Source organism: Rhinolophus sinicus, chromosome 10 (genome assembly GCF_057876585.1).
Source record: "Rhinolophus sinicus isolate RSI-liver-muscle chromosome 10, RSI-T2T, whole genome shotgun sequence".
Taxonomy (NCBI): domain Eukaryota; kingdom Metazoa; phylum Chordata; class Mammalia; order Chiroptera; family Rhinolophidae; genus Rhinolophus; species Rhinolophus sinicus.
The window spans coordinates 10,880,549-10,901,400 of NC_142510.1; the positions used below are offsets into that span (position 1 = coordinate 10,880,549).

Genomic DNA, 20,852 nt, shown 5'->3' on the forward strand with positions numbered 1-20,852 from the left:
GCGCCCGAGTCTTGAAGGGCGACGGAGGAGAGAGGTCCAACCGAGCGCGTGGGAGGCAAAATCTTGGCATGAAATCCCTGTTGCCCTAACAGGTGCAGTCATTCATTCCTGAGGGTCCAGTAAAGACGGCTGGGAAGCGTCACCTGACATCACAGTGTCCTCTCTGATGTTAAGGGCCAGTAGTGTCACCTACATGCTTTGGCAAAAGGATTATATTTAACTCTCCACTTCTAATCAGATGGTACTTAAGTCCCATAGGACTGTGTTGGGGAGAATTCTGAGGTCAATGCTTAGATCGGAGATGGAATGTCTGATTAATTGGTGAGATCGCCCATAAGCTTAAAAAGGAGAGACTATTGATACACATGTCATGCATCGCTTATCCTTGTGGGACCAACATGCACTTCTGAAAAATCGAGGGTGCTCCAGTGGAGTGACCACATAATTTATTGTCCAAGCAGAGAAATATCTATGGGAGTTAAAGGAGTGGGTGGAGTATTAAGGGTTATGCCAGGACAGCATATAGGTGTGGGCCTGACCAGGCAAACTGGGACAGAGGGTCACTCTATGCCTGTGACAACTGGCTAACTCTACCTTCAATTCAAAGAGCTGAAATAAAATTGAAGTCTGCGTTCGCAACTTAGTCTGCGTATTTCTGGTATGTTTTTTAACCCCTGACTCCTAGCACCTGACAGCATATTGCAAGTTTTTGAAACTTTCACAAAAGGATAAGAAGGATTTGGAACTGACTTTTGATGTATATTTTATAGTTTTTGTATTGAAAGTTTCTTTTTTACTTTCTCTAAAACAAAAACCATCTTTATTTAGGATATGCTAGAGTCCCAAATCTATAAACTGGTGCTTTGATGTATGCCCTTTAACCCAGATAAATCACCTCGAAGAACAGCTGCTGAGAAAATAAGCACAGATACACACACATATTTATTTACATGTCAATTAACTGCAGCATTATTTAGGAAAGAAAAACACTGCAAATGTGACAACGTGTAATAATGGGAACATTTAAAATAATTTATAATACACTGATATGATGGCATAACATGCAGCGTTTAGAACCATGGTTTTGAAAAACAGCTGAGAAATGCTCAAAAAGCACTCTTTGGTTTTTAAGAAGCTACAAAGGTGCACAAATGTTTTAATTGCTATTTTGTTTTTCTCAAAAAATACAGTGAAACAGATCATTAAAGAGAAGAAAAGTAAAAGAAAGAGGAAAGAACTAGGAGGAAATATTCCAAAATATTAAAAAAGAAATGACTACCTCTCTCTCTCTCTCTCTCTTTCACACACACACACACACACACACACACAGTGGATTATATATTTGAAAGACGTGACTTTATGGTATGTTAATTACATCTCTATAGACTGTTAAAAAATAAAGCAGTGCAAATCCATAAAGATTAGTGGTCACCAGGGTGCCTGACGGAGGGGAAATGGGGAGAAATGGGACTGACTTCCTCCTGAGTTAGGAGCTTCCATTTGGGGTGATCAAAAAGTCCTCAAACTAGATAGTGATGGTTGCACAACAGTATAGATGTATGTAGTACCCCTAAATTGTATACTTTAAACTGGCTAAGATGGTAAATTTTATTTTATGTGGATTTTCCCACAATAAAACAAATACAATGGGTGATGAGGTTCTGGTTTTGAGGAAGGTGGAATTAAGCACAGTTCACCTTGTTCCCCTCACTCACTGCCACTATAAATGCTGGATAGGAAGCATGGAGTAACTCCTTGAGGTCTCTGAAAAGTAAAGAGTAGCAAGCAGAGTGAGGAAGAAGACGGAATTCAAAGTCAAGTGGGGAGTTCCCTTCCACCCCCAGTAGCCCCTGGCATGGAACAAGGCAACCTAGAGCCCAGAATTGGGTATCCACATATAGACAGAGAGACACGCCCGGTATCTCAGGAAGTCCTTCCCTGTGGTCCCAAAAGGTGGGGCAAACCCCCATTGATTTCTCTCTGTCCTCTTGCCACTTAGTCCCAAATGCAGACTCAGTCACAGACGCCCATTAGCAGGGTTAAAAAGCACTAGCTTTCTTGCTGGTGGACAAAAAAAAAAAAAAAAAAAAAAAAATACAGCCCTAGGAAACCAAAAACGTTTTGAGGATGCTGGAGAGGGAAGAGTTTGGGAAAATGACCTCATGCAACACTTCTCTAAACCTCATACTCACCCCGGAGCCACATGTGTGTGTCTGGGACCTTAAACAAGACCACAGGCTGTGAGAATGGAAGTACGAAGATCAATGCTCAGGTCCCACACTGGCAACTGGCACACACACACACACACACACATGCGACAGAGGTTTGACAGCAGAAATGATACTGGAAACAAAATCCACAGAAGGGAGATAGTCAACCCATGACCGTGTGATAAAACAAAAATGTCAATGTATAGTGTGCCAGGTGAGTACTAGACTAATGGGAGGGAAGGGATTTTCAGAGGATTAAACAAGACCCAGAGTCTCAAAACATAACAGTCAACACACCCAGGATAGAATCAAAATTACTTGGTGGACAAAAAAAAAAAAGAAAAAATACAGCCCTCACATGGGAAAAGATAGTCACAGACAATAACAGTGAGATGACACCGATGTGGGAATCATCAAATAAACATTTTAATCAGCTTTTATAAATATGCTCCAAGAAGTAAGGGAAAACATAGTTAAAACAGGAAAAAGAGAGAGTACTGGTAAAGAAACAGAATATATAAAGAACCAAATTCAGATTTTAGAATTGTAAAAACAATACATTTAATTAAAAAAAACAACACACACAACTCTGAATGCATTCAAATGTAGAATGGAGCTAGCAGAAGAAACTCAGTGAACATGAGTACATATCAATAAAAAATATCCAATCCAAACAACAGAGAGGAAAAAAAATGGAAACAAAGAAAGGAAAGAAAGAAACTCAGGGACCTATAGAATAATACCAAAAGGTATAATAACATTTACGTCACCAAAAGTCAGGATTGGGTTCACAGAAGAAAAATTATTTGAAAAAAACAATGGCTATAAACTCCAGGTTTGGCAAAAGACAAACCTACAATTTCAAGAAGCTCAGCAAACCCTAAAGAGGTAAATTCAAAGAAATTCACATGCAGTCATCATCAAACTGCCAAAACCTGAAAACAAAGGAAAAAAATCCCAAACAAACAAAAACTTCTGAAAAAAATGATCCGATACTTGTGAAAAAGCAACAATTCAAATTACTGTATTTCTCACAAATCAAAACCAGGGAGGCCAAAATTGTGACAAACAATTTGTTAAGTGCTGGAAGAAAAGTATCCACCCAGAATTCTAAATCCAATGAAAACATCCTTTAGCGATGAAGGTGAAATATTCAAAAGAGTAAGAACATTTATTGACAACAGACCTGCTCTAAAATAATTGCTCCAGACAAGGGGAACATAATACCAGAAGGTAACTTGGAACATCAAAATAAAGAACAAAGGAAATTGTAAACATATGGATAAATATAAATATAATAGTCTACTCCTCTGGAGTTCTTTTAAATATGTTTACTGTTTAAAAGCAAACAAAAAAAAATCACAAAATTGTCTAATTTTTGCAATACAAATGTTTTTAATGTATGTACATCCAGTACAAAATTGTTCTCAGCATATGAAACACATAAGATAAACCCAACATACAGAAGGGCGTGGAAAGGACACATATGGCCACAAGGTTCCTACATGTCAACTGAAGTAGTAAAATCTTGATTCTGTGTAGACTGAGAAAAGTTAAGTACTGTGTGTATTGTTATCCCTGGAGAAACTACTTTGAAAAAAATACAAAAAGTTATATGCCCCAAAACAAATGATGTGAGAAGAATTGAATGTCTATATGCAGAAAACAAAACGTCTTGACCTCAACCTCACACTTTATACAAAAATTAACTCAAAATGGGACACATACCTAAATGTGCAACATAAAGCTAAATGGGAGATGCAATTAAAGAGTGGTAGCGATAGTTTTTTCTTAATGCTTTTCTGTCGTTTTCAAATTATATTTTATGTCAGGCAGGGCATTTATAATCGGAAAGGATTTTAATATTGGTGACTTGCAGAAATATAGGTGTTTTTAAAATGTTATTATCATAGTGATAGCTCTCATTTTCATTAATTAACTGAAATGCTTTATCTAATAACAAGGTTAATATTTTTTAACATCTGTCTTCAAAATTCACAAGGGTTTGTTAGACTCACAGAAACACAACAACAAAATTTAAAGAAACAAGTGAAAGGAGATGCGAGATGGTGGAGTAAATAAATGCTGTGCATGCCTCCTCTGTGAACACATTAAAATTACAACTAAATTATAGAACAAACAACGTGGAGAATCATCTACAGTCTGGCTAAACCGAAATTTTATAACTAAGGATACAAAGAAGAAGCCACATTGAGATTTGTAGAAAGGACAGAGACGTGAAACGGGCTGGCCCCAAACCTCTGTGTGGTGGCTGAAAACCAGGAGGGATATCTCAGCCATGGAGGTTCCCCCCGGAGGAGCAAAGGACCCCAGCCCCTCACAGGCATCCCCAGAGCACTGGTGCCAGGAAGATGAGCTCCCACAACCTCTGGCTGTGAAAACCCGTGGGGATTCTGACAGACCAGGTGGGATGGAAGGTGGCAGGAAACCCAGATGCCCTCTTAAGTGGACAACGCACAGACTCACTCACTCGCCGACACACACCTTGGGTTCTGGCGGAGGGACGATGACTCAGGGGGCATCGAGGAAATGCTGGGGGCAGACTGAGTTGTGTGCCTGAAGGTTGAGGGCTGGGGGACAGTCACCACTTTCTTGTGAAGGCTCCTCCTCGTGTGCAGCCAGCAGGCGGGCACCATCTTTCCTGTGTGGAGCCCGCCCCCACATGGCCAAATCTGAATCTGATTGGTCTGGGGAGCTCTGCTACTCCACCCTGCTGTCTCCACTGGGATCCCACCCCACCTAACTCCCCCAACGTTGGGGGCACTTTCTTGGCCAGCCGCCAGCCGTGCCTGCATTGTACACTTTCTTGGACAACTCTTGGTGGTCCACGGTTCCCCAGGTGGATGGTGACTGGCCTCAGTGTACCCTGAGACTTTAGCAAAGTAGCCCCAGGCTCAGCACTGGTACCAAAGCAGAATCAACATTAACCTGGTGAACAGAACTTGTCTCACTGTGGTGACAACCTGCGGCCCTTCCTCACCCAACTCGCATACCACATGAGGCTTTATCAGCGGCTGAACCTTAAGGCAGCTGGCAGGTGGCAGCAGGCCTTAGAGTGCCCTGGCTTTTTGCAGAGCTACCCCAGGCCCAGTACTGGTGGCAGCCATCCTGGGTTCACAGTGTGGCCTCTCACAGGCACCTCCAGGTTTAGCATAAATGTGGATCACTTTGTAGCTCCTACCTGATAGTCCCCAGCCAGGCACAGGCAGTGGCTGACCTGGGCCTGCACCAGAGCCCCTCCCAAGAGGCCCCAGAAACAACATAATTGGAGGCTGGCTTCAAACCACAGCAGAGCACCACCCAATTAGCCCCACAAGTGTCACACCCAAAGAGTGGTCTCCACAGACATAAGAGCCCACTGGGGTGAATCCCACTCTGGGGGTCAGCTCCTACATGGCAGCTCATATGCTGTAGGTGTGGCCAATCCTCACAGCCAGTCAGCCTGAGGGTCAGTCAGTCCCACCCACTGATGTGCCAACAGCAATTAAAGGATCAATTATAACAGGAAGACACACACAACACACACAAGGGACGCTCCAGGACTACAGAAGTCCACCTGGCTAAGATGGGGAGACACAGCAGATCTCCCTAATACATACAGAGAGGCACCACAATGAGGACACAGAGAAATACATCCCAAATAAAAGAACCAGAGAAAATTCCATGAAAACAACTAAATGAAAGGGAGACAAGCAACCTACCAGATATAGAATTCAAAACAATGGTTACCAGGATGCTCAAGGAACTTAGTGAGAACTTCACCAAAGAGATAGTAAGCATAAAAAAAAGGACATAGAAACCATTAAAAAAGCAAAACAACAGTCAGAAGTGAAGAATACAATAACTGAAATGAAGAATGCACCAGGAGGAATCACCAGCTGACTAGATGAAGCAGACAATCGAATCAGCAATTTGAAAGATAAGGTAGCAGAAAACACCCAATCAGAACAGCAAAAAGAAAAAAAGAATCCAAAAAAAATGAAGACAGTTTAAGAGACCTCTGGGACAACATCAAGCATAACAACATTCACATCATAGTGGGACCAGAACAACAAGAGAAACAGTAAGGGATTGAGAACCTGTTTGAAGAAATAATGACAAAAAACTTTCCTAACCTGGTGAATTAAATAGACACACAAGTCCAGGAAGCACAGAGAGTCCCAAACAAGATAAATCCAAACAGGCCCACACCAAGACACACTATCATTAGAATGGCAAAGGTTAAACACAAAGAGAGAATCCTAAAAGCAGCAAGAGAAAGGCAACTAGTTACTTCTAAGGAAGCCCCCATAAGATTATCAGCTGATTTCTCAACAGAAACTTTACAGGCCAGAAGGGATCGGCACAAAATATTCAACATGGTAAAAACCAAGATTACTCTACCCAGTAAAGCTATAATTTAGAATCGAAGGACAGATAAAGAGCTTCCCAGACAAGAAAAAGCTAAAGGAGTTCATCACTACCAAACCAATATTACAAGGAATCTTAGAGGGACTTCTTTAAAATGAAAAAAAAAAAAAAAAAAAAAAGAATAATAAAAGGAAATAAATATATATATCTATCAACAATGACTTTCAATGTAAATGGATTAAATGTTCCAATAAAAAGATACAGAGTGGCTGCATGGATAAGAAAACATAACCCTTACATATGTTGCCTACAAGAGACTCACTTCAGATTGCACAACACACAGACAGAGTGTGAAGAGATGGAAAAAGATATTTCATGAAAATGGGGGGGATAAAAGAAAGCTGGGGTAGCAATACTTACACCAGACAAAATAGACTTTAAAACAAAAGCTATAACAACAAAGAAGGACCCAGGAATCCCATGTCTGGGTATTTATCCGAAGAAACCCAAAACACTACCTCAAGAGGACGTATACATCCATATGTTCATTGCAGCACTGTTTACAATGGCCAAGGTGTCCACTGATGGATGAATATCGGATAAACAGTAGGTGATAAATACTGATATACAATGGAATATTGCTCAGGAAGAAGGGAATGGGCTCTTGCCATCTGCAGCAGCATGGATGGACCTGGAGGGTATTGTGCTGAGTGGAGTGTGAGACAGAGAAAGACAGATGCAATGTGATTTTACTTATATGTGGCATTTAAAGAACAAAACAAACAACAGAAACAAACTCATAGAGACAGAGAACATTTTGATGGTTGCCAGGTGGGAGGGGAGTTGGAGGGGCAGAGTGAAAAAGTTGAGGGCGTTAAGAAGTACAAACTGGTAGTTACAAAAAAACAGCCATAAGGAGTTAAAGCAAAGCATAGGTTATATAGTCAATAACATGGGATACATACATATTCCATAGTATATGTATCTAGTACCCACCTGATACTATACAACCACTATATATAGTATCAGGGGGGCCCTAGACTAGTCAGGGCGTTCACTTCTTAAATTATATAAATGTATAACCACTACGCTGCACACCTGAAAGTAATGTAAAATAATACTGAATGTTAACTGTAATTGAAAATTTTTAAAAATGGGAGGAAAGGTGAAGGGGAATGAGAGGTTCAAATTTCCAGGTATAAAACAAATAGGTCAGGGGGATGTAATGTACAGCATAGTGAATACAGTCAGTAATATTGTGATAACGTGGTACGGCGTCAGATGGTTGCTGGACTTATCATGGTGATCACTTCTTTACGTATATAAATGTTGTATAACTATGGTAGATCCCTGAAACTGATAATATTGTAGTTAGCTATATTTTTAATCAAAATCTTAAAAAAATAACAAGGAAACTACTGACCTAAACAATATGAAATTAGGCCACATTATAAAGTTCTATTACAAAATGTAGCAAATGCAAAATTCAACAGGAGCCATGAAAATAGCTATGTTGTCTTCAAATAAAGCTGATTAAGGAAAAAGAGATTTGGAGATAAGAAAAAGGACATTCCTGGGTTTCATTCCTTTGTTTGTGGTTTGATGAGTTTATTTATTTATTTTTCCTACACAGCATCCCGTATTGTTTTGCCCATATTCTGGCAACGATTTCTTGCTTCTCCTTTTGGGCCCTGCTCTTGTCCAATCCCAGAAATTCCTTGGGAATTGGATTTATCACTACCACACTCTCCCTACTGCCTAATAGCACCTGCACCTTGGAAATCGATTCGGTAATACCCACAACTTCTGAGTAATGTGGCCATGACCTCTCTTTCTTCAACTCAGGATCAAATGCAAATAGCCAGTTATGCAAGATGGCTGAGAGCCACCACGAGTCGCTGTTTCTGTTGAGACGGCCCTCATCACACAACATGCCACACAGCATGTAATGAAACTCTGAAGTCTCACTACATTATTGCTAGGCCTAATGGGGCTCTTAACACCATTTCCCCACAACCACTGTGGGAAACGTTGGGAGAGAAAAAGACCACTGCCACTCCTTGTCATCTGTTGCAAAGAAAGACCCTTCCTGCCTTGAAAGATATCTGCTGTGTACACTTTGCTAAATGTCATTTCCTTTGGAAGCTAAACATGTGATATATATTTTTTTTCTTTCCCATGGCAGTTATGCACAAAACCAATATTTTTATAGCCTAAATTAAGAGAGGGGTGGGGGAGACAGGGAGGGAGGGAGGGAGGGAGAGAGGAAGAGAGAGACAGAGAGAGAGAGAGAGAGAGAAAGAGAGAGAGAGAGAGAGGCACATTGGTTCTGCTCCTTTAAGATGCTTCCAGAGAATCAAATACCACTCTCGACAGGGCTGCCAAGTAAGCAGTTATGAAAGGTTAGGAACTGAAGCAATAAACTTCAGCATGAGGCCCTTTGCTCTCCTGGTTGAACGGGATGTTTAATAGCAGGATTCATCTTTTCCCCCATCTCCTCTCTTCATCTAGCCAACGGGGCCAACGCATCTTTCTCTGACTCAGCCTTTTTCATCTTCTCCTGACTTTGAGTTCTCTCTTATCAGTTCTTCGCACTTGATCCTGACCCTGCTGCTGGTCTGATTTCCCCTCCCACACATCAGACTGGATCGGCAAGAAAAAGGACTCAGTGTTGTTTACCTTTCCTTTTCTGGAGGGCAGGACAATGTTTCTAATCCGTCCATTCATTCCTCCACGCAGTCAACAACCAACACACACACATACACGTGTATGTCTACAGACCTCTATCTATGTCATCTCTGTGCGTATCTATATCAAGCCACTTCTGGATGTCAGAACTGTTCTAGGCACCGGGAATACCATAGGAGAAACGACTTGTGGAGCTCACCGTCTAAGTGGGGGAAAGATGAGTAAGTCCGGTTACAATACAGAGAACATTTGTTACAGCGGACGTGTAAGGTGTGCTAACAGCACATAGGAGGGCGGCAACCTTGTCTCCGAGTCTTGAAATAGGTGTCAGTGTTTTATGCTTGTTTTGGTTTTGAGAAACTATACCCAGAGAAAGAACGGGGGTGGGGGGGGGGATACTTTAATAAGAAGGGGAATACGTGAACATTCCAGCGAGATTATGGACATGCACGTAAATTCAACATGGTGAAAACAGTTGAGTGCAAGTGGAAATTGGTGACAGAGTAACTTGAATTGGGAAAAGCAGGAGATGAAGGAAAGAAGATGACACACAGAAAACGAATGGACAAATGGATATGCATGTTTTCTGGTTTGTAATCATATAATGTTGCAAATTCCAGGCTTTAGGACAGTTATGAATTATTCAGAAGAAAAGCACCAAGCAAGTCTAGCGGCATAAAACTCAGTCAATCAAATCAATTGGTACCTGTGTACATGTCTCAAATTCTCCATTTTCATCATAATTATAAGTTTTTCTGAAATTCCGAAATAAGACGGCATTTCCCTATAAAAGCATACTTCAAAGTACTGAGGGGGAGTGCTACAGTTTTCCTTTCCTTTATTCGTTTCAGGATTATATACATTTGACATGTGTACTCTGTGTTCTTATTTTTTAACTAGCACTGTGCCAATGGAAGGGGATGCAGATACAAATGACACACACCTAGTGCATTGCCAAAAACAATCTCAAAGAGAGGGGGAGAAAAATAAATGAAATGAAACAAAGAGTATAATGCAGGGTCCTACGTGTGATAGAAAGGGAAACATATGATACCAGAGGCATCCAAAGGAGAGGTGCCAGCCTAGCTTGTTGTGTGGGGCAAACGGTGGAGGGAAGAGTCAGTCAGGTGTTTCCAGAGATGGGAGTTTTGATATGACCCTTGCTGGGTGAGTACCTACGAGTTGGGTGGGCTGACCAACCGAAAGATCGAGGAAGATGACATTGCAAACAGCATGGCCAGAGGTAGGACAGAGTACGGGAGACAAATGAATTGGGGTGGGGGAGCGGGGAAAAGTACATTTGTATCACAAAACCTTTATATTTTGCGCTATTTTAACTAGGCTGACAAGGAAAAGAATTAGTTCAATCATTTCACATTAAATTTCACATTGATAGTAGCTAAAATTTATCCGTTGTTTACAACGTGCCGGAAAATGTGCTCCACACTTTTTTTTAGGAGGACCTTGGTTAATGCGCACCATTTCAGGAGTAGGTAGTATCCTCAACTCCATTTTACAGATGGGGAAACTGAGGCACAGAGCGCCTGAGTGACCTCCTGAAGTCACAACGCTAAGATGTACCGGAGAGCTCATTACCATCCAGATGGCTTGACTCAAGTCTCTCTGAATCACCGCAGTCCACAGTTCCCACTATCAAGGATACCAACCCAAACTGCAAATGCCCACATCTTAACCCACCCTCCCCCACCCGGATCTATGCTTCATTTGTCCTCAGCGGGCACTCTTTTGCTACGGTGCCCTGACATGATGCCATTTACAAGTTTGTGGTTCTCTCCAACAAAACACGAAATGACCGAGTGGTCTGGCTCTGACATGCCTAGGTCCGCATCCTTTGCGTGGTGTCGTTTCACGTGACTTTAGAATGAAGAACTTCCCACCAAATTCGATTCCTCTGGTAACAAGTCACTGGGTCCTGTTGCAGGGTGAGTTTTCTCCCCAGCAGAGACTGGAGGCTGAGGAATCGACTGCCTGAGTCCGGTCCTGCTACCTCACTTTGTAACATCAGACGCATTATATAATCTCTCTGCTGGCAATTTCCCCATCTGTATGATGGCAGGATAGCATGGTGCTACCTCATGGCTATTTCTGTTGTGAGTCCCAAATAAGATCATCCATTTAAGGAAAAAACAAAGCACCTGGCTCATTCGAATAATTCAATAAACCCTAGACATTGCTATTCAAGGTAATGTGAGAGCTGGGGCGGGTGGGGGGGGGGTTCAGACAGAGTACTAGACCAACCTGTTTGGGTGTAAATCCTGGTTTTGCTCCCCGCAGGGTACATGACTTTACTTGAAGTAACGACATTTTTTGAGTTTCCGATTCCTTTTCTTAAAAAAAAAAAAAAGAGGGCAACAGCTGCCATGAAATTTTGAAAGGTTTGATTTCCTTTTGAGATGAGGGGATAAACAGGCACCCACTAAACTCCTGCATGACAGTATAAATTGGTCCCACCTGCGGGAGAGCACTTGGCAGCAGGCAAAACACAGACTTACCGTGTATGTCCTTGTGTTCAATGGCTCCTCTGCTAGGAGCCTGTCTAATCCAACACAAGGAGGAAAAGGGGAAGGCAGGGCAGTGCATCTCATAGGACTTGGAACAATACCAAGGCTCACCAGAACCAAAGTGGTTACAGAAACTGCGGTTCATCTATCACGGGGGTGAAAAAACTTGCTCTGAAGAACCAAATAGTAAGTATCTTTGGCTTTGGGAGCCAGAGAGCCTCTCTGCTACAGCTACTCAGCCCATCGTAGCAAGAGGGAAGCTATTAACAATGTTCAAATGGCTGTGTTTCAATAAAACTTTATTTATAACAATCAGTGGGTTGGACTTAACCTGTGGCCAGAATTTGCCAACCCTTGATCGATACTATGCAATAATAGGATTCATCAGAAGTTCTCTGACATGGAAGCGTAGCCATGATAGAATGAAGAAAACAAAGCAAGTTGAACCAATTTTTAAAACGCAACCCAACGTCTGCGTTAAAAGCCACACACACACACACACACACACACACACACACACACACACAAAACATCCACTGACAGATGGAAAACGTCAGGGATGAAAAACACCAAACTGTAAACAAAAGCACAAAAGTGATGCCCTGAAAATGAGAATTAATAACGGGGATGACAGAGTAGTGAAGCAGGTTTCTCATGTTTAATCTTGGGTTCTATTATTTCAACTTCTTACAAGGAGCGTGCCCTGCTTTTGTAAAATCAAATGAACAGCTGTTATAATAATATAATTTAACAAGCAGAGGGATAGGGTTATTGCAATGATGAAACGAGAAATTGTATCGAGAACATCAAACTCAAGTCTGACCTGGCACACAGTAGGTACTCAAGTAACGTTAGTCAGAAATAACTCCCCCGAGCACCAAAAGCGTTAACCCTGGGTCTCAGAAAAAGTTCAACTCCCATTTTTCAGAGATGTTATGGATTTTAGTGTGGATTCTCTTCAGGAGAAAAGTAAAAACTAAAATGAAGAGAAAGGTTGGTCTGTCCTCCCTACTTCTGGGTTCTTATAGGAAATGTTTATTAGAGATCTGAGTTTATGAGGACCTAAAATCTCTATTATACAAGCCATCACATGTTTGTAATAAAGCCCACTGCTTTTTCCAAAAGTATCCTACAATGAGGCGTGTCCTCTGATTCCAAGAAAATAGGATCATTTCCGTCAGATAAGCACACACAGATCCCATCACTTGTGGCTGTTGTTGCTTTTTGGTATAAGGGACGCGAGAGAGGAGTGTGAAAGTATTAGGTGTTTAGGATTCAACAAAGGAAGAGAGGACTAATCAATGGAAAAAAAATGAAAACAAAAAGTCACAACAATGAGCCAAGTGAGCCGTGATTAATTAATTGGATTGTGGCCCCCATTGCATAAACGAAGAGAACACATTGGAGAGAACAGCTTGGGGGAGTCTACCCGTCTCTCCATCAACACTTTCATTTTAACCTTGGGGAGAATCTGCTGCTGAAATCTCGTCTGATTTTTGCGAAGGTGCTGGCTTTGAAGGGGAACCTTGGGAGCAGGGCAGTGGTAGTGGTCGGGGCGGGGGCGGGGGAGGGCGGGGGAGCGTTGGACAGGAAGAAAGAATGTGCCAAGTCTAAGTACTAATTAGGAAAGAAAAAATGGGGTTGTGGTTACATGTAAACGTGAACAGATAAACCCCAAGACTGAGAGGTCTAATATATGTAATTGCCAGCTACCAGCGCTTGGGGATAATTTATTGAACATGTCCTGAAACCTCAAAATACTTAGTATTTTTAGCACTTAAATGAACTGTGGTATGGTATACGCTGGGCACTACAGCATCTAGTGAGCACGTCTTCAGCTGTTCCTTGTATAACCACATCGTTTGATGGCAGTGGTACTTAGAACAAGGGTGTCACTTTTCCAGATGTGAGTCACTGGGGAGACTCAAGTGTTGGTTATCGGATTCAAGGGGTGTCAGAGGTCAGGATGACCGCACAACTGAGCGAACCTCAAATAACAGGTTTTAAAGAGCGGTTTTCCTTGGAGAAATGCTTTCTGCACTGGCTCTTACATGCACCACTTTTCAAATACCCCATTAGCAAGAAAAGTTCTCCCCACCCTGCCCCAATCTGGGATAAAACTGTCTAGGCAGATGGATTAGACTGACAAACACCAAGCAAGAGGTGGCAGCCATGTCCAGCACCTGGCCAGGACCCCCTTCAGTCTCCTGCACCCATTTGCTACCTGCAAGGATGAAATCTTTAGGAATTATTAATCTCAGGCTTGATGCTCGGCTCAAAGCAAAAGGGCAGCTCCAGACCACGAAGAGCCGGGCTGCTCTGACACATGTGCACACCTTCACAAGTAAAACCACAAAATGTCTTTGCATCTGATAACTCGCAAGGTGGGGGAAACATATTGTCTATTATTTATTCTAATAATAAACCATTACCCCAGGCACCTTTTTATTCTCCAGATTTAATAAGGTATTTTGTGAACCGAGGCAGAGGAGAGAGGGAGAAAACAATTGTAGTTATTATGAAGATGATTTCTACTTGTTTCAGATGCAGAAGCAATCACCATACCTTTCCTTCATAATCAAGGGGTATAATTGCCCCTCCCCCCAAAGCCCACCCTAAGCCCCTTGCTCATTCCAAGAAAATTTGAACAACACTCCCCAAAATGTCCTGAGGAACTAATGGACTTGGCATGCTTCCCTGAACCAGTCTCCTGGGACCTTCATTACCCTAGAGTCAGAGAACTCTGATTACATAGCATCGGGATCGCAACTCAGATTTTCCCATCATCCCCCTCTCCACATCCAGAGGTAGGATGGAGGCGGAAGGACCAGGTGGGTGATTTACACACCACTCACCTATCTCTGCTTAGATGATATTCTCAAGACATGTTTAAGATGTTTTAACTGGCCTTTTATTTTGTTCCTTTCTGGTTAGATGTTGCAAAGCTCTAATGATAATTTTATCAGAAGTTGATCATTTTATAATCTGCATCCCAATTAAATAGATTCAGCAGAGACACACAGGCCAAGGCTTTATCTGGGCAGACATCCTGATCCTGTTAATTGAGAGACATTGAAGAGGCATCTTAAAAGCAGTGGTTAAGAGGATAAACTCTAAAAGCCAGACTTTCAAGGTTCAAATCTCAACTCTGCCGCTTATTAGCTTAGGGACCTTGGACAAATTACTCACCTGGGCCTCCCTGTAGACCCCAAAAGATCATGACAAGGTCTGAATGAGTTAATATTTGCAAAGCAATTAGAAGAGTGCCTGGCATACAAAAAGCACCGTGTAAGAGCCTTTTCAACACAAGAAAGTGAATTTAATCCGAAGTCTATTTGCTGCTGTTGCTTGTTCCTTATAAGTGGACAGTGGGCTGGGCCTGCCCAGCTGTGTGCTCAGGTGTTGGGCAGACGATACCATGGTGGTAGAAAACCAAGGTTCTGAAAAGTAGCCAATGCTTCTGGAAGTTTTGTGTTGCGACATTAAAAGTTTACATCTACAGTAGATCGTAGAGTATGTCAACAGAAATAAATCGTGTAACAAATACTGTACAACCATAAAAAAAAAAGTGAGGTGAACTAAGTCCCATTGGACCAATTTTCCAGACAAGGAAATAGGGACATATGTGACATTCCAGTAGAAGGCGGCCCGGGTGAAGTCCCCAGCCTGACTCTCTAAGCAATGCTGCCTTTGGCTTTAAAAAAAAAAAATCTTTACATAGCGGTAACAGGGCTTTTCCTTCCTGATTTCTGTGACTTTACAAAATGTCATCATTTAAGGAATAGGAAGAATCCTGTAGCTGGAGAAACTTGAGGAGCATTCATTTTCTAATTTTCCAGTTCAGTTGTCTGCAAGGGTTGCCTGGGTGGTGGTTGTTATTGTTGCTGTGCGTGTGTGTGTGTGTGTGTGTGTGTGTACACGCGTGCAAATGTGCGCGTTCACACTCTTCCTGGAATGCTTAATGGAAGGAGCGCTGGAAGACATATGCGTCATGAAAAATGAGCTCTTAAAACCCTAAACTTAAAGGATCTTTACTGGAAGAGCGAGGTTCGCAAAAGTTCTGAGACAATGAGGCAGTCACACAAATTGCAGGCAATTTAAAAGGAAAATCTAGGTCGCCTGGCTGTTTGTTTTGTCATCGTCAGTATTAATTAGCTACTGGAAGTAATGACTGAGCTTAGAGAGCTCTTCAGCTTTCTAATAATAATAATAATAATAATAATAATAATAAACCAACAGAGGAGAGCTTTACCTTCAGAAAGAAAATATTTTCACAAGCAGCGTTCTGAAAGAAACTGAGTGGGAAAACCTTGCAATTAAATTCTGCGAATGTGCTCTGACATAGTCCCAGGGGAAGTCTTATCTGTACTTAATATTCAAATAAATATTCTTTTCGTGTGCAGTGCATTCGATAGGGTGCATTTTATTTCATTTAAGTGTATAACGTAATCAGTATCAAGAGGGATAGTCTCAAGGAGACGTAGAACCCCTTAAGGAGGATAAATGGGCAGCCCCATAGTTGAATGGGCAATTCTGGGGGAGGAAAGAAATGGAAGTGCAGAATCTCAGGTACCGTTATCCCCGGGAGTGGCCCGTAGGGTCGACCTTGATACTCAAAGTGAGGTCTGCCATCAGCGGCACTGGCAGCAACTGGAAGCTCTTTAGAAACCAGCATTGCAGACCCCACCCCAGAGATTCCTGCACACGTTAAATCTGGCGATGTTCCACGGTCAGACATCCCCACTGTGACCGAGGAGCATCTCTGCTCTTTTGTTCCCATGAGGAAGTGCCTCCGATAGCTGTGCCCCTGTGTCTTCACAGAGGTGGTACCAAAAGGCTGCCAGGGGACCTCTCCAAATGTTTCAAGGAAGTTAACCTTTTCACCACGTTCGCTGATTTCAAGTTTGCTCTCCAAAATATGTCAAACATCCACAGAAAATAATTACAGTATTTATATTTTTAAGTAAATACCGCTAAGGTGCTACATTTTATTAAAATGAACGATTCAAGTATAAAAAATTTCCTATTGTGATTCACTCTTGAAAAACACAAAAATTGAGACAAACGTACATCTGCATTCCTAAACGTCCTTTCTGGAAAGCTCGTGGGGTAAAGTCAAACGCTGCAGTCGGCGGCTTGGAAATACCATTCGACTATAGACCAACATCGCAGCAACAATGTTAAGGCCGCAGGGCTCATTCGCTCTTCCCTCTTTCCGTCCATCTTTTTGACATGCCCTAGAGGTGGTCACAGTCTTACAGCCCGCTGGGACCCCCGGAGGACGTGGAGGGGGGGAGGAGAGGGTCACCATCTCTGATTCACACCCCCAGGCCCCTGGTGGGTTTGCATTTTCCAACCTCAGGCCCTCTGCGCTAGCACCAACCACTCCTTCCCAGGCATGATCTAGGTTTCTGCCTTCTCCGTCCCATATTTACTGTCTTATGTGGTAGGTATTCCTGTTATTATTATATCCCATTTAATAGATGAGAGAACTCAGGTTTGGAGAGGCTACACTGCATACTGTGAGTTAGGAAACGTGAGCCAGGGCCCCAACCCAGAGACCCCCGAACCCGCAGCATCTTCATTCTCTGAGCCCCCTCTCCCCAACCTCCCCAGCCACCCCCCCACTCTCATCTGTACAATGGAGAAAAATCAATGTACTCGTTAACCGTCTAGTACAGCACCTTTCTATTGTTCAATACTGATCCAACCTCCCGTGCTCAGCTGCTGTTTTTTCCAACAATTTCGTCCAATCCTTCCATAGGAAGCCATTGCGTGGTCCTCGGCATATCACCTTCTAGGATACGCTCTGTCTTCATGGTAAAGCGGACTTCAAGAAACTTACATCCCATTCCCCATTGTTTTCAGTGTTGTAGGGACGAGACAGAGGGTAAGGATGGCCTCGCTGTGACCCCTGAGTCACTGCGTTATCAGAACCTACTAACTCCACTTTCTTTCTGATACTCGTCACCAAGACAGGTCACTCCCCACTCAGCCCGACACTCAGGGCAGGAGGCGAGGGCGCATGCCCTCGTCTCACCGTCTGAACCAGGGACGGTGTACAATCTACGCACAGTAGGTGGGCAGGCGCTCTTTGCTGAACTGAATTCTGGGTCATTTCCCATTATTCCTGCTCATGCACATTACCTTCCAACTGAAGCAGTTTTCCCACCAGCCAAGAAGAGCCTCCTTCCCCACAGGGAAGGACATGACCTGGGCCACAGCAGTGGAGACTTTGCAAGTTAGAGAAGATAAAGTGCAGGGGCTACGCTGTGCACCTGGAGACATCAGAAACATTTTCACTTCAGCTGGACCCAAGGTGGGGTCCCTCAGAGAAAAGCAAAAAGAAAATCTGCCACCACCAGCAAAATGGCTGGTGCAATTCAGGGACAGACCTACTTAATAACAAACCATTTACTGTGGGGGGACTATTAGAGAATATCATCTTGCATTCCATCAAGGACTTAGAGAGCTTGGGTGGGGGCAGGGGGAGGAATAATGTTCTTCTAGAAAGTCTCATCATTTTTCAAAAGCTCTAGATGGATAGATGGTTCCAATCAGGAACTGACCAATTTGTAATTTGCTCATGACGGTGAGTTTTAATCTTTTCTTTAAAAAAAAAAAAAATTGGATTGATTAAAAAAAACAAAAACAGTAAAACCATCCATTTCTAAGGGGGACAAGAAGAGGAGATAACATGGCCATCAGAGCTTGCTGGCAGCCACCAGAGGACCAAAGTGCATGCAAAGGAGAGTCAGTTTCCTTCCCTAGAGTTGAGCAAAGCTAGGAAGCCATGGTAACCTCAATAATGAGTGCCTTAAATAATGAGGGAACCCATCGAGTGAGCTTGGCGGAAACCTTGGCTGCTGGAAGTGGAAAGCCTCTGTAATTACACTAATGAGGGAGAGCTGAATTGCAGGTCACCACCGATGAGGTGGTGGGGTTCCGTGGGTGTCAGGCAAGCAAACGGGGACCACCGTGGCCAGACGGGACACAAACAGCCTGCGTTCTCTGGGAGCAGGTAAAACATGGCATGCTGTTTAGGAGCCCAGAGGAGCAGGGTATTTAAGCAATCAGAATAACCAGCATTTACTGAGAACTGCCTTCGTGAGAAGTACTGAACTAAAAGCTCTCCATGCATTATGAATCACATTACGAGGAAACTCTCATCACAACGAAGCATCATCTCCTGTGCCTGATGTGGCTGGTATTTTTATTCCTCGTTTGTGGCTCAGAGAGGTTAAACAACCTGCCCTAGCTGACACGGCAAGGAAATGCCACAGCTGGGATTTGAGGCCGGCAGTGAGACTCAGGGTCCATTCTCTTAACCGCTAGGTCTTCTGCCTTGAAAGCTGTGGCCACAATCTTGCAGCACAGCTGCCAGTCTCTTTCTTCTATCTCCTTCGCCATCTATGGCCCCGCCCAGGCTACAGCTCTGGAAGAGAGCAGAGACCACACGAGCCTCCCTCCCACCCCCTCCCTCCAGACAACCTGACCAAACAATTCTTTTTCTGGGACACCACTCTGCTCCAGTCCCATAATCCCCTCCCTTGAGTATTTTCTTTCCAGAATAAATACCCACATTTCCTCAACTGTCATTTCCTAAAATGACAAGATTTCAGTCCTTTCCTGAACTTGACCATTTTGTCTAAGATAAAGGGGGGTGGGGGGATGTGGAGTGTGGAGTCAGACAGAGGTGAGTTCAATTCCGGGATCTGCCCCTTATCACTGGACCCTGAATACACCCCATAACTTCCTGCAGTATGTTGAATACTGTCCCCCACAAATCCATGTTCACCTGGAACCTCAGAATGTCATCTTATTGGGAAACAGGGTCTTTGCAGATGTAATTAAGGTAAGAATAGAAGGACTCACAGTGGGTTAGAGTGGAGTGTCTCTTAGATTCAGTGAGTGTCCATGTACGAGACAGAAGAGGGACACACACACAGGGAAGAAGGCCATGTGACCGCAGAGGCAGACTGGAGGGATGCTGCCACAAGCCCAGGAATGCCTGCAGCCCCAAGAGGCTCAAGAGGCAAAGAGGGGTCCTCCCCTAGAGCCTCCAGACAGAACATGGCCCTGCTGACTCCTTGATCTTGGACTTCTGGCCTCCAGAACTGGGAAAGAAGCCTTTTCTATTGTTTGAACCCACCCAGTGTGTGGTCATTCGTTACGGTAGCCCTAGGAAACAAAAACACTTCCTATGCCTCATTTTCTCTTCCATAATATGGGTATGAAAGTCGCAGCCTCAATGGACAGACGCCCTGCACATCACCCCATCCCAGTAACTAAAGAGCAGCCTTCTCTGTTTTCATCTATACCTTTAGAAAAATGCCACCAGAACAGACCTGAAAAAAGAGGGGGTCACTGAACCCCAAATCACCAGGCATTACGCACCAATCTACTCATCATGACCCTCAGGCACCAGTCCACCAACATCTTACTACTTTCCCACCTAACTGTCTGAATAGCCATCCCCTCATCCTCCACTTGTCTCAAAGGGATCACGCACGTGTCCAAAAAAGTGCCCTTGAAATTCACACTCAGCATGTTGATCACATTTTCCAAACCTCCCATCCCAGTGAAAAGCAGTGACATGTGCTGGGTCTGGGTTCCCTCAACAGAACGACACACACGTCTCCTTATCACGCTTTCCTCTTCGATAATCCCACACACCACGCTTCTCAGCACACCACCAACCCCTGCCTACCCAGACTGGAGTGCAGATTGATATGATGTGACCAGTTGGCAGTTTCTAGGGTCCACCAGCTTCCTTCCATCTGTTATGAAAATCCCAATGATTTTTTTTTTTTTTTCCAAAAATTGGATTGATTTAAAAAATAGTAAAACCATCCAATTCTAAGGGGGGACAAGAGGAGATAGCATGGCCATCAGAGCTTGCTGGCAGCCACCAGAGGATGCAAGGGAGAGTCAGTTTCCCTCCCTCGAGCTGAGCTGACATTTTCCCACTTCCAATCCCATACATACCCTTCAGATTTTTGCCACACGTTCTCAATGCTAGTTAACGATCTTGTTTCCAAGTGGTTCTGTTCTTTTGGGG

The 20,852-nt window shown here is 43.2% G+C and overlaps 1 protein-coding gene across 34 annotated transcripts in view; it reads right to left on the reverse strand.

The window, feature by feature from the left end:
- Positions 1-20,852, reverse strand: part of RBFOX1 (RNA binding fox-1 homolog 1) — a 2,003,336-nt gene that overhangs the window by 577,895 nt on the left and 1,404,589 nt on the right. The gene's annotated exons all lie outside the window — the stretch shown is intronic.